Source organism: Geospiza fortis, unplaced genomic scaffold, assembly GCF_000277835.1.
Source record: "Geospiza fortis unplaced genomic scaffold, GeoFor_1.0 scaffold140, whole genome shotgun sequence".
Taxonomy (NCBI): Eukaryota; Metazoa; Chordata; class Aves; order Passeriformes; family Thraupidae; genus Geospiza; species Geospiza fortis.
This window is the reverse complement of record NW_005054459.1, coordinates 928,768-940,478: the sequence shown is the minus strand read 5'-3', so window position 1 is coordinate 940,478 and position 11,711 is coordinate 928,768. Positions and strand designations below refer to the sequence as shown.

The 11,711-nt window shown below is 50.1% G+C and overlaps 1 protein-coding gene across 2 annotated transcripts in view; it reads left to right on the top strand.

Annotated features, from left to right (window-relative positions):
* The first annotated feature begins 10,795 nt into the window (after positions 1-10,795).
* Positions 10,796-11,711, top strand: part of FLI1 (Fli-1 proto-oncogene, ETS transcription factor) — a 90,122-nt gene continuing 89,206 nt past the window's right edge. For both annotated transcript variants that reach the window (XM_031062723.1, XM_031062722.1), the window contains exon 1: positions 10,796-11,029. The gene's annotated coding sequence lies outside the window, so the exon portion shown is untranslated. The remainder of the gene's footprint in view (positions 11,030-11,711) is intronic.

The window sequence follows — 11,711 nt, the reverse complement described above, 5'->3', positions numbered from 1 at the left end:
GCATCCCAGCTTCCCAGTGAATGCATATCTGAATCTCCAAATTCGTGCCCCCAGTGGAGACAGCAGTGGGGTTTGTTGACTTCAGCAGCACCAGGATATCAATCCATAAATTAACACAGCAATGCCAGCTCAGGAACTCCCTTTACTGTTCCCGTCAGCCCTCGGCTGCCTCAGGCCCTGAGCCATTACCTGATCCAGGGAATCTGGGCTATCTTGAGACCTCAGAGATCAAAAGGAAGCTTTGCACACTCAGAAGGAAACATCCTGGGCTGCTGGATGTGCTACTCCAACCTTCTCTTCCGTGGGAGCTTTGTCACTGTGCCCAAACACTGTGCCCAATTGTCACTGTGCCCAAACCTGTGCTGGAAATCTCTGCTCGTGGGCTGCACTGACACAGCTGAGGGGACCACCCCTGCCTCACACAGGGCCACTGGATAAAGGGTTTAGAGCTACGGAGCTCTCCAGTTTCCCTTCCTGAGCATGCTGCCAGCACAGGAGCGTTCCCACACCCCCAGAGCCCCAGAGCAGCAGGTCCTGAGCTCCCCCTGAGCTTCCCAAACCCTGCAGTCAGTGTTGAGCTCCCCCTGAGCTCCTTCTGAGCTTCCCAAAGCCTGCAGCGAGTCCTGAGCCCCTCCTGAGCCCCTCCTGAGCTCCCCAAAACATGCAGTGAGTCCTGAGCATCCCAAAGCCTACACTGAGTCCTGAGCTCTTCCTGAGCTTCCCAAATCCTGCAGTGAGTCCTGAGCTCCCCCTGAGCCCCTTCTAAGCTCCCCAAATCCTGCAGTGAGTCCTGAGCTCTTCCTGAGCTCCCCAAATCCTGCAGTGAGTCCTGAGCTCTTCCTGAGCTTCCCAAATCCTGCAGTGAGTCCTGGCCTGCTCAGGACCTGTGAAATGAAATAAGTTTGTTCTGCTGATGAGAACAAGTGACAAGGTGTCACCCAGCACTGCAGGGACATGGAATACAGAGCACTTTGCATCCATGCAGGAGGACAGATTGCAGGGATAGAGGTTTCCTACTGTCCCAGTTTAAACACTGGGTATAAATGGGTTTACACTGGGACTTTTGGCTGGTTTAGGGATCAAGTCCCACCATGGCACTTGGCAGAGCTCCTCTCATGGGGTGTCCCTCCCCAGGGTGAGGAGCTGCGTGTCACTCCAGCCAAACTTGGCCTTGGGGAGCCTGGGGGAGCTGCTCACCCCAGGGCTGTGCACTGCCCTCCTTTGGGAATGGCCCAAAGTTTGGGCCCAGGGCAGGACAACGGGAGCACAGGGGCTCCAAGGGCCTGCGCTGAGCTCCCCTCATCCATCTCCATCCATCTCCATCAATCTTCCCTCTCGTGTGCCCCAGTTTGGTCTCTGGACCAGCTCCCTTCCTCTTCCCCCTCCCTCCCGCTGCCCCCCAGCACACACAGGCACATTTCCTTAAGCAAACATTTTCAGATTTAAAAGTGAACTCCGGGTGCAGGCGGCAGAAAGACAATGTGGCCTGGCCCTTATCTGCTGCTATCTGCCCCGACAGGCTGCGAGCCCAGATTGGGCCTGCAGGAGGTTCAGTGTTTATGGCCACGGGAGGAGGGAGAGAGGGGAAATCTGCTGGGCCAGATAAGTCCAGGAAATGGGGCTGGTGGCTGGAGAGAGTCAACAAAGCTGAGCGAGCAACCGGACCCCTCAGGAGTGCCGGGTGTGACTCCATGTCACGATTCTGTCACGGGCAACCCGACACCTCAGGAGTGCCGGGTGTGACTCTGTGTCACGATTCTGTCACGACTGCAGAGAGGATTCGCCTGCAGCGTCCCTGCCTGCCATGGAGAGCAGAAACATCCTGATCTCTTCACACACCTGGAATGTTTGCCAGTGAAGAGCCCAAACTGAAGATCCTCAGGCCATAAGCAGGCCCCTGAAATAACCCTCGTGGTTTTAATAACCCTCGTGGTTTTGCAGGACTGGGAGCACGAGCTGGGCCCAGCAGCAGCTCCCAGCTCAGTCCCACCTGGGGTTTAAAATGTGCTGTGTAAATCTGGAAGCTCCCTGGGCCCCGGAGGATCTCCTGGTCTTTGTCCATGTGCCACCAGTGTGGCTCAGAACCCACAGCACGAGGCAGGAGCTGCTCACATGGGCACCAGGAGATTTTTATAGCCACCACGTTATTTTTATAATCACCTGTTATCCCCATGTGCACGAGGGCTTTGGTGGTAACTGGAAAAGCCTGTGGGCTTCGTCTGTAATGTATTTCAAACACAAAAATATCTGGGCTAATTATATCCAAGAACAGCAGCTCACATTGTTCTGGCAGCCCAAAACCTGTTGTAAGCATGGCTGTGGGATGGAAAAGTGAGGCTGTCTGCTCTCCTCTGGAAACCAACTGAAGGGAGCTTTCATGCTCTGATGGCTGTTTCTAAGCAGGAAAACTTCTGCAAACTCCTCTTTGGGGCAGCTGCTCTGTTTTTACCTTAAACTCTGTAACTTATGACAGAGCTTTCATATCTGAGCTACTGAGAGGAAAGGCAGCCTCACGGAGAGCAGAGTGCCACTGATGTCCAACGGCCTCCAGCTGCAGGGCCCTGGGCCACCCCAGCTCTGTCCTGCTCAGGTTTTACTGGCTGAACTCTCTGAGTTCACAGCACTTTCATCTGCTTGCCGATGGGCTTTTCCCTGTGCACTGTCCAGCCCTGCTTTGGATGCTGCTGTTCTGCCCTCACCTCGCTCCAGTAGGTTCCATTCTGCTGCCACAGCCCTGGCACACCCCAGCTCCAGCTGTGAGCCCCACGGCCCCAGGACTGGTGTGTTGGACTGAACAAAGCTCCAGGCACTGTCCCCAGCCCAGGCACTGTCCCTGTCCCAGGCACCTCTGAGGGCATTCACAGACTCCCAGACTGGTTTGGGCTGGAGGGACCAAAGCTCACCCAGTTCCATCCCTGCCGTGGATCCCAGGATATTCCTCAGGTGCTTTCCAGCACTGGCACAGGGGAAACCAGGCCTTCCCTCCCCCTTCCTACAGATTCCTCTTTCACCTCACACCTTCCCCTGTGAATGGTTTGGATCCAGGTTTCGTCCCCTCCAGATTTTGCTGTCTGAAGCTGGTGGGAGATTCCCTGCCCACAGCAGGGCTTGGAATGAGATGATCTTCAAGTTCCCTTCCAACCCAAACCTTTTTGTGAAATCTGCATTTCTGCCATCTCCTCTCCTTGCACAGGGAAGTGCTGCTTCTTAGCTTCTTTTTTCTGTCAAGGTTGAGATTGAAAGTGCTCAAGAAAATATTTCATGTTCAGACTCAGGTGTTTATTTTCCCTTATCAATGTCACAGTCTCACAGCAGTGAGCTCTGCAGTTCTTCACAAAAAAGCCACAAATGGCTCAACTGTCTTTCTCTACAGGGTCTTTTAAGGCTAAACTGTCCAATTAAGAAATGACACCTAAATTATTTTCACTTTTAACCCAATAACAAATCACCTGTGCCCTGCAACGTGGACTTTTCTGTCCAGTTACACAAAACCACCCAAACCCATGGAGGAGGAAAAGGAGAAGGAGAAGGAGGAGAAGGAGAAGAAGGAGAAGGAGAAGGAGAAGGAGAAGGAGAAGGAGAAGGAGAAGGAGAAGGAGAAGGAGAAGGAGAAGGAGAAGGAGAAGGAGAAGGAGAAGGAGAAGGAGAAGGAGAAGGAGAAGGAGAAGGAGAAGGAGAAGGAGAAGGAGAAGGAGAAGGAGAAGGAGAAGGAGAAGGAGAAGGAGAAGGAGAAGGAGAAGGAGAAGGAGAAGGAGAAGGAGAAGGAGAAGGAGAAGGAGAAGGAGAAGGAGAAGGAGAAGGAGAAGGAGAAGGAGAAGGAGAAGGAGAAGGAGAAGGAGAAGGAGAAGGAGAAGGAGAAGGAGAAGGAGAAGGAGAAGGAGAAGGAGAAGGAGAAGGAGAAGGAGAAGGAGAAGGAGGAGAAAAAGAAAAAGAAGAAGAAGAAGAAGAAGGACCAGCCTCCACCCCACAACCTCCATCTTGCTTTATATATCTCACTATATTCTAAACCCTTAAACTCTAAGTTTTCCACCCTGTGATATCACACACTTCTATGCAAACCCCACACCCACAATCCCAGTTCTGTCATTCCATTTTGGAAGCTTCTCCATGGCCTCAGGTCAGTGCAATGTTCTCATGTGGGTCAGAGTCTGTCAGCAAGAAAGTCTGAAACTCTCAGCATCCAGGACTGCAACAGGGAGCAGCTCTCCCTTGTCCCAGGCAGTTTCTTTGGCCCAGAGTTGGTCAGGGCTGGGCTCAGCCTCTCCTGCTGTCCCTGTCCTGCTCAGGATGCCAGGGGGCCCTGGCAGTGCATGGCAGAGCCCTGGCACAGCCATCTCGTGGTGCAGCAAACTCTCACTCACAGCACTGGCCAGGGACATTTCCCAGACCGTGGCTCCTCCAGCTGGAGCAGGGATCCCCCAAACCTTCCCATGGAGAGGCTGCTCCAGGAGCCTTGAATCTGCCTGGAGCCCTGAGTTGCTGGGACAGTGCGGAGACAAGGGCGAGCTACCAGAGCTCCTCAAGGGAAAGCCTGAGTGGGAAGGGCTAAAACACCATTTTTCTGGGTTGTTCTAAATTTCCTCTTTATTTTATGGTTCATCTGATTCAGAGAGAAACCTTCTCTATGGAGGACTGGAATGGGAAACACACTTCCATGTCAAAGCCTTGGAATGGCATCAAGCTGCTGCTTTAGTCATTTATTTTCCTTTCATTCACCTTGGGGTTGGGGTTGTTTTAATCCTTTTCATTCCTCTGCCTGTTTATGGTTTTGATGGCTGTTTTTGTTTTGGCTGCCTCTCTTCTCCCTCCCTTCCCTCCTGCTCTCCTGCACCATCCACAGCAGATCTCACAAGGTGAGATATTTTCGAGGAATTGATCCCTGGGAAGAAATAATGGATGTGTTTGCTTGGCTGGTTATTCTTCTGTGGAGATCAGAGCAGGTGGAGCCCCTTTAGAGCTCCAGAAAGGTCCTCAGGGGCTGCCTGGTCTCTCCTGAGCTGGAGAGCTCAAGTCCAGGTTGGCCAGGGAAGCTCCAAGGAATAATCAGGACAAGAATTTAGGGTTTTGGTTAAAAAAAGAAGAAAGAAACAATCCCAGAGTTAATAAAGACCTCAAGCTGTGGAACTGGGCTGTACGAGGGGAAGCTTTAGCAGAGGCAACAGCAACCTCAAGTTTTATATCCCAAAAAAGAAGATTTTTATCTCTTCTAGAAGAGGCGCTTCATGTAAAATTTACTGAAAAGCAAAGCAACAGCAAATCCTGCAGGGAACCTGGGGTCACTGGGGGCCACTTCTCTTTTCTGAAGAGGCAAAGCTCCTCTGGAGGAAGAGGTTTGTTTTACATTTCTTTTCCATCTTTTCTTCTATTTTTCTAGTCAGCATCATCTGGCCAGGGATCTCTGTGGGGCAGGGACCTCGGAGGGGTGGCAGTGCTGTCACCAGGGCCACCCAGGGGAGCCTCTGCAGGTGCCACTGCGAGGGAGACATCGTGACAGGGTGTCCTGTCACTAAAGGGACGCTGAAGGGGCTGAACATGAAAATCCTGGGCTAAAGGAGGAGCGTCCAGGGCCACGTGTCCAGCAGAGAGAGGAGAGTGGGGGCTCCTGCTGGGGAGGGCTCAGGAGGGGCAGAGCTGCTGTGGGGTGAGGCTGTGGGGGATTCCTGTCCTGCCTCAGCCACTACGGGATTAAATCCCTCTCCCACAGGAATTCCTGTCCCACCTCTGCCACAGGGATTGGATCCCTCTGCCACCGAAATTCCTGGTTTTCCTCTGCCATAGGGATTAAATTCCTTTGCCAAAAGGTTTTCTGTCCCATCTTTGCCACTTTAGGATTAGATCCCTCTCTACAGGGCTGAAATTCCTGTTCCACCTTTGCCACTATGGGATTAGACCTCCTCTCTCTGCCATAGGAATTCCTGTCTTGCCTCTGCCACAGGGATTAGACCCCTTTGCCAAAGGGTTTTCTGTCCCACATCTGCCACTCAGGGATTAAATCCCTCTCCACATGGATGGAATTCCTGTTCCACCTCTGCCACTACAGAATTCAATCCGTCTGCTACAAGAATTCCTGACCAACCTCTGCCAAAGGGATTAAATCCTTTTGCCACAGGGATGAAATTCCTGTTCCACCTTTGCCACTATGGGATTAAATCCCTCTGCTACAGGAATTAAATCCCTTTGCCACTATGAGATTAAATCCCTCTCCCACAGGAATTCCTGTCCCACTTCTGCCACAGGGATTAAATCCTTTTGCCACAGGGATGAAATTCCTGTTCCACCTTTGCCACTACAGGATTAAATCCCTCTCCCACAGGAATTCCTCTCCCACCTCTGCTACAGGGATTAAATCCTTTTGGCACTATGGGATTAAATCCCTTTGGCACTATGGGATTAAATCCCTCTCTACAGGGATGGAATTCCTGTCCCACCTCTGCCACAGGGATTAAATCTCTCTCTACAGGGATGAAATTCCTGTTCCACCTCAGCCACTACAGGATTAATTCCCTCTCCCACAGGAATTCCTGTCCCCCTCTGCCCAGGGGTTGGATCCCTCTGCCCCAGGATTCCTGTCCCACCTCTGCCCACCCCACTGCCTTGGGGTCTGAGGTTTTATCACCCCATCCCTGAACTCTCCTTCCTGCCTTTGGTCCCTGAGGCTTTCTTTGTCCAGGAAATGTCACTGTCACCCTCCTGCCCCACCCACACAGCCTCAGGAGGATCTCTGCAGGGGCTGGTAAAAAACCCACAGGAATTGGGGCTCACACCAGTCCCTGACCCAAACGGGTTTAAGGGGAGTTCTATTCCATCCCACAGACAGTAAATCATTTCCTTGGATGTTTATAAACAATGGGAGTGAAACTCCCATGTTCTGTAAATGGTCAGCACTTTACCAACACCAAACTCTCACTTTTTGTAACTCCACAATAAACACTCCTCAAAATAAATACTCCAAACATGTCCTCAAATCCAGACAGTGAAAAGAGAAAGGTTCTCGTTCCCATCCAACAGACAGGCAACAAGGAAATTAAAATTCCTGGGGCACTCATGAACCTTCACCTAACATTCCTTTTTCAGCAATAATATAGCATCCAACCACAGCAATCCCTTTTTTCCTATGCCCTCATTTTATCTCTGGGACTAAAGCTTTCCCTATGTTGTGATAATGATTTTATCACTAATTTATGATTATTTATTTGAATACACTGACCACATCCATCACTAATATTAGGGTGAAGCGTGTTCTATTTCAAAGGTGGTTTTCCTGCTAGAGAATGATTTAGCAAAGCTGAAATATTTGTCAAAAAATATTTACAGATACACATTTTATTACAGATATACATTTACGGTGGCTTTGCAGATTTTCAGTGGACTTCATCAAAGTGCCTTTAATGATTAAATTAATTAGTGGAAATGAAGGAGCAGATCCATGCTGAAATGGGGATTTCTGAGCTTTCTGGGCTTTCTGAATTAAACCTTTTTGCACTGGTAATTTATGACAGAAAATATTTTTCATGCTAAAATTCTAAATGTGTCCTTTTTAATGACGGAAAATGAAAATAAATTTTAACAGAGAGGATTTTTCTCTCAGACTAATAATTTGATTTCAGGAATATGGCTAATTTTAATTCAATTTAACTGCTCCTTGCAGCTCCAGCTATGCAAAAGTACCTTTGTATCAGATGCTGCTTTAAGATAGCACAGGGAAAAGGCAGAAATTGCAGCCATAGAGGGTTTTTATCTTGTCCCAAACCCCCCAGCAGCACAGCAGATGCAAACCCAGCTGGACATCTCTCCCTGGATGTTGTTCCACCATTTCTTCCCAAATCCAGGGATTCAGGGGAATTCAGGAGCCTGGTTCTACGCCAGCTCCTGGACTCACCTGTGGGATGTGAACCCTGTGCCCCTAAAGCACACAGTGGAGGTGCCTGCAGTGGGGGCAGGGTGGGGAAGGTGTTTGGGATCTTTTGGAACCCCAGGGAGGTTCTGCCCTTGGTCACTGCCGGACCCTCCCATTTCCCCCTCAAACACCCAAATCTGGGTGCTGTGGTGACCAATCTCACCGAGGCAGCGGCACCTCCCCTGTGGCTGCTCTCCTTGCCAGCTTTTGAGGTGCCATTAAATTGTGTGCCAAGCCTGGCAGAGGAGCAGGGGCCAACAAATTGTCATTATTTGCCCACGGCATGTGGGAGCAGTGGTGAACAGCTCAAACCCCCACATTTCCCTGCCAGGAAGAAGCACAACAGCGTGTGTGTGGTTCCATGTCAAGCGCTGGAGCTCCATCTGCCTTCCCAGACTTTCCCCTTATTCCTAATTAACATGTTGAGGAATTTTAAAATGTAATAAACATTATTTCTAAACAACCCGAAAGGAAAGCTTGCTTCTCTCCGGTTTGATGTAAACATTTATAGCACAGCTCCATCCTTAAACAGTTAATCTTATAGTGACCTATTAAAATAAAATGAATTGTGTTATAATTCATCCTAAAGCAACCTCGGGGTGAGTGTATCAGGTAACTCCTGCTTTTGCAGCCCTCATGACGTTTTTAATCAAATTCAGCTGTAATTGCTAGAGCATTCACATGCCTCTTTTAATACCCTGCCTCCATTTGGGACTCATATGAGTCTGTTTTCTCTTAACGTAGCTAATAAATAGAAAACATGAAAAGAGCACATTTTGCAGGGCTCGGAGCTGTTGCCCCGTTCCGTTTGTGGCAGCAATTGTCTGCACTCGGCAGTGCCCGGATCAATCCCTTCGTGGGGTGGAACCCGCTGGGTTTGTGTCGCTCGCACCCCTTAAAGGGGACAGGGACAGGAGCCCAGGGGAGATTCCATGGGCATCTTTAAAAGCCACGGCCGCTGGTGGAGGCTGCAGTGTCGCTTGTGAACATCTCACCCACGCTTTGGGCAGGAGCAGCTGAAATGGGGCTGTGCCCCCGAGATGTTCGTGTAAACAAAACTCCTGCGCCTTCCCCTGCCCAGGAGCAGGGGGATGGTGCTTGGGGCTTTGCAGTCTCCGACGCTACAGCTGTTTCCAATTTGCCAGCAATTTTCTTTTGGGCTAGTAAAGCTCCCAGGATGGCTGGAACTGGCCACATGGGCTCTGCCTCGGCTCCGGGGTTTGGTTACAAGGGCAGCAAACCCAGCTCGGGATTCGGGGCTGGCGTTTCCCCTGAACCTGGCAGTGCTTTACATCCCAAATTCCCGTTAACGCCAACCTTTAAAGGATTTTTCATGGCAGGTTGTGGTGTGCTCGGGGCTCCCTGCCGGAGCCAGGCGGGGATTGCTTTAAAAGTGCAGGAAAATGAGATCGGGGCAGGGTTCCCTGCCCCGCCAGGAAAAGGGGAAGAGGCGTCGGTGAGCAGGAGAGCGGAGCCCGGGTTCCTCCCGAGCCGTGTTCTGTGTAATTCACACGTGGAAACGTGAGAAAAGAATGAGCGATGGCTTTGAAACGTGAGCCCGTGCGGTCCGGCTGGGCACAGAGTTGTTCCCATCCTCGCAGAATAATGAGATTAAGGCTTGCAAAGAGCATTTTTAACCCCTGCACGCGATTTTTAAAAAGCCTTTAACGATGACAACGCTGGTTTTGATTTTCGAAGGATTTTTTCCCTGTTCCCTTGCTGTCCTGATTCTGTCCCGATCCCTTCCCTCCTGCGTGTCCCTCCTGTCGCTTTGCTTTTCCTTCCATCCCAAGGGCGCTTCTCCCTAAACCCCGTCCCCTCACCTTGGGAAAGGCTTTCTCTCGCCGCAAACAACAACAATTATAATAACAACAAAGAATCCGAAGAATTTCTATATTAAAAAGTGGCGAGGTCCCTGGTTGCCGGGTCCGGGTCTGAGTCTGTTTTCCTTGGAAATTGGGAGGAATGCTAAACGCCTCGTCTACCAGGGAGTAAATTGTGTGCGGAGCTCAAGGCACGGCTCCCAGGTTGCCCTTTCACCCCTTCACTTTATATGTTCCTCTTATTAAGGAGAAAAATGTTTCAATATGTTGGAATTCGGGGCAAAGCCGGGAAGGAGAGAAAGAGAATAGAGAATGGAAGAACATTTTCCAAATAGTTTTGGTAACCCTTCTGAGGGTTGCATTTAATATTGATGTTGTACTAAAATCCCTGGAAGTTTTTGCCCAGGTTAGAACAAAATATTGTCTGTGAAGGTTTCTGAGATGACAAAATGCACCAGGAACGTGACTCCGATGGGGAAAAGCCATCCCTGGATTGAAGATGTGTTTCCTTTCCCTCCTGAACACGTTACTGTTTGATAGGCTCTTGTGAAATAGCTAAAAAGAGCTGGAGGTTTCGGCTTGCGGGGAGAAATGCGGAATTCTTTAATGAAAAGAATCGTTTGGAGCCGATTCCATCGCGCTCTCCCAGCCCGTGCATCTGCAGCGTGCTCCGTCATGCTTTGGGTTAACTCTTTTCTAGGTACGAGTCAGGAAAGAAAACCTCAAAATAAGGACCGATGATTTAAAAACGGATATTTGAAACTTCCTTATTTTAAAAAGGGGATTTAAAGTAGCACTTGAGCTCCACTCAGCGTCTCTTTTCGGCTCGACTCCTCAGCAATATATTTTTTTAAAGTTGCGATTTTGTTTTTCCTTTTTTTCTCTCTCTTTTTCTGTTTTTGGCGTGTTGTTTAAAGTCGCTCATAGCGCCAGGAGAGCTCACGGGGTGAGGATGTCCCATGGCCACGAATAATCTGAGGGAACAGCTGGAATATTGATAAGGGGGAAAACGGAAATCAAATGAAAAGTAGAGGGCAGAGAAGCGAGGGAAAGGAAAGCAAAGCACGTCCTGGAGCTGCGAGCAGCACAGAAGCCCCCTGAGGAAATGCCTGCTTGATGCAGCCTGTCTGGATGGGCTGGGAATTTTAACTTCAGCGCTGCTTTGGATCCAACAAGTTGAAATCTCTCTTCTCCCCGCAAAACTGCAGCGGCGAGGGCAGCGCTCCACAGCCGGGGGCAGCTGGGTTTGCTCTCAACCTGGATCTTTACAAACTGCTCTGCCACTGGCTCAGGGGAAAGGCTCCAAAAGGTGAGTCCTTCCAACCATAGCAATAAGAATAAGGATTCTAAAAGCAGTTTAAGAGGCCTTTTTCTATCGCGGCTGACGCTGGCAGGGAGAGCCGATTGATAAATAATCCGCTGCAGGCTCCTGAGAAGCGCTCCAAAATATGCAGATGTATTTATTTACATGCACAGGCGTAATTACAACAGGGAGGTAAAGGAGGCGGGAGGGGGACGCTAATCAGGGGTAAAGAGGAGAGCGGGGAAAACCAATATGGGAATCCTTGACCCCAGAAAATTTACTGGCGAGGCAAAATTACCTTGTCCCTCCGCTCTGCCTGCCCCCACCCCCCGTCGCAAGTTCAGAAGCAAAAGAAACTGGAATGTGTTAGGAGGGAGGACGACAGGAAAAAAAGGAATTGTACTTATCAGAAACACATTGTCCGCCTTAGAGCCGCTTGCCCTCCCGTGCCAGCTGGACGGGCAATAAATACTTTAAAAATCAATTAAAGAGGGGTTACGTGCAGATAGCGAGCTTTTATTTTCCAGTTGTTGAGCTATGGGGTTTTTTTCTTGTTTTTATTTCTTTTTTCCTTTCCCTGAACTCCACGGAAGGTTCCGCGGCTCCAGGGGTGTCTGCGGGGTCTCAGCTTCATTAGCGCGGGGCTGTAATTAACCCGGGGCTGGCTCGGATCAGACCGGGACAAGCC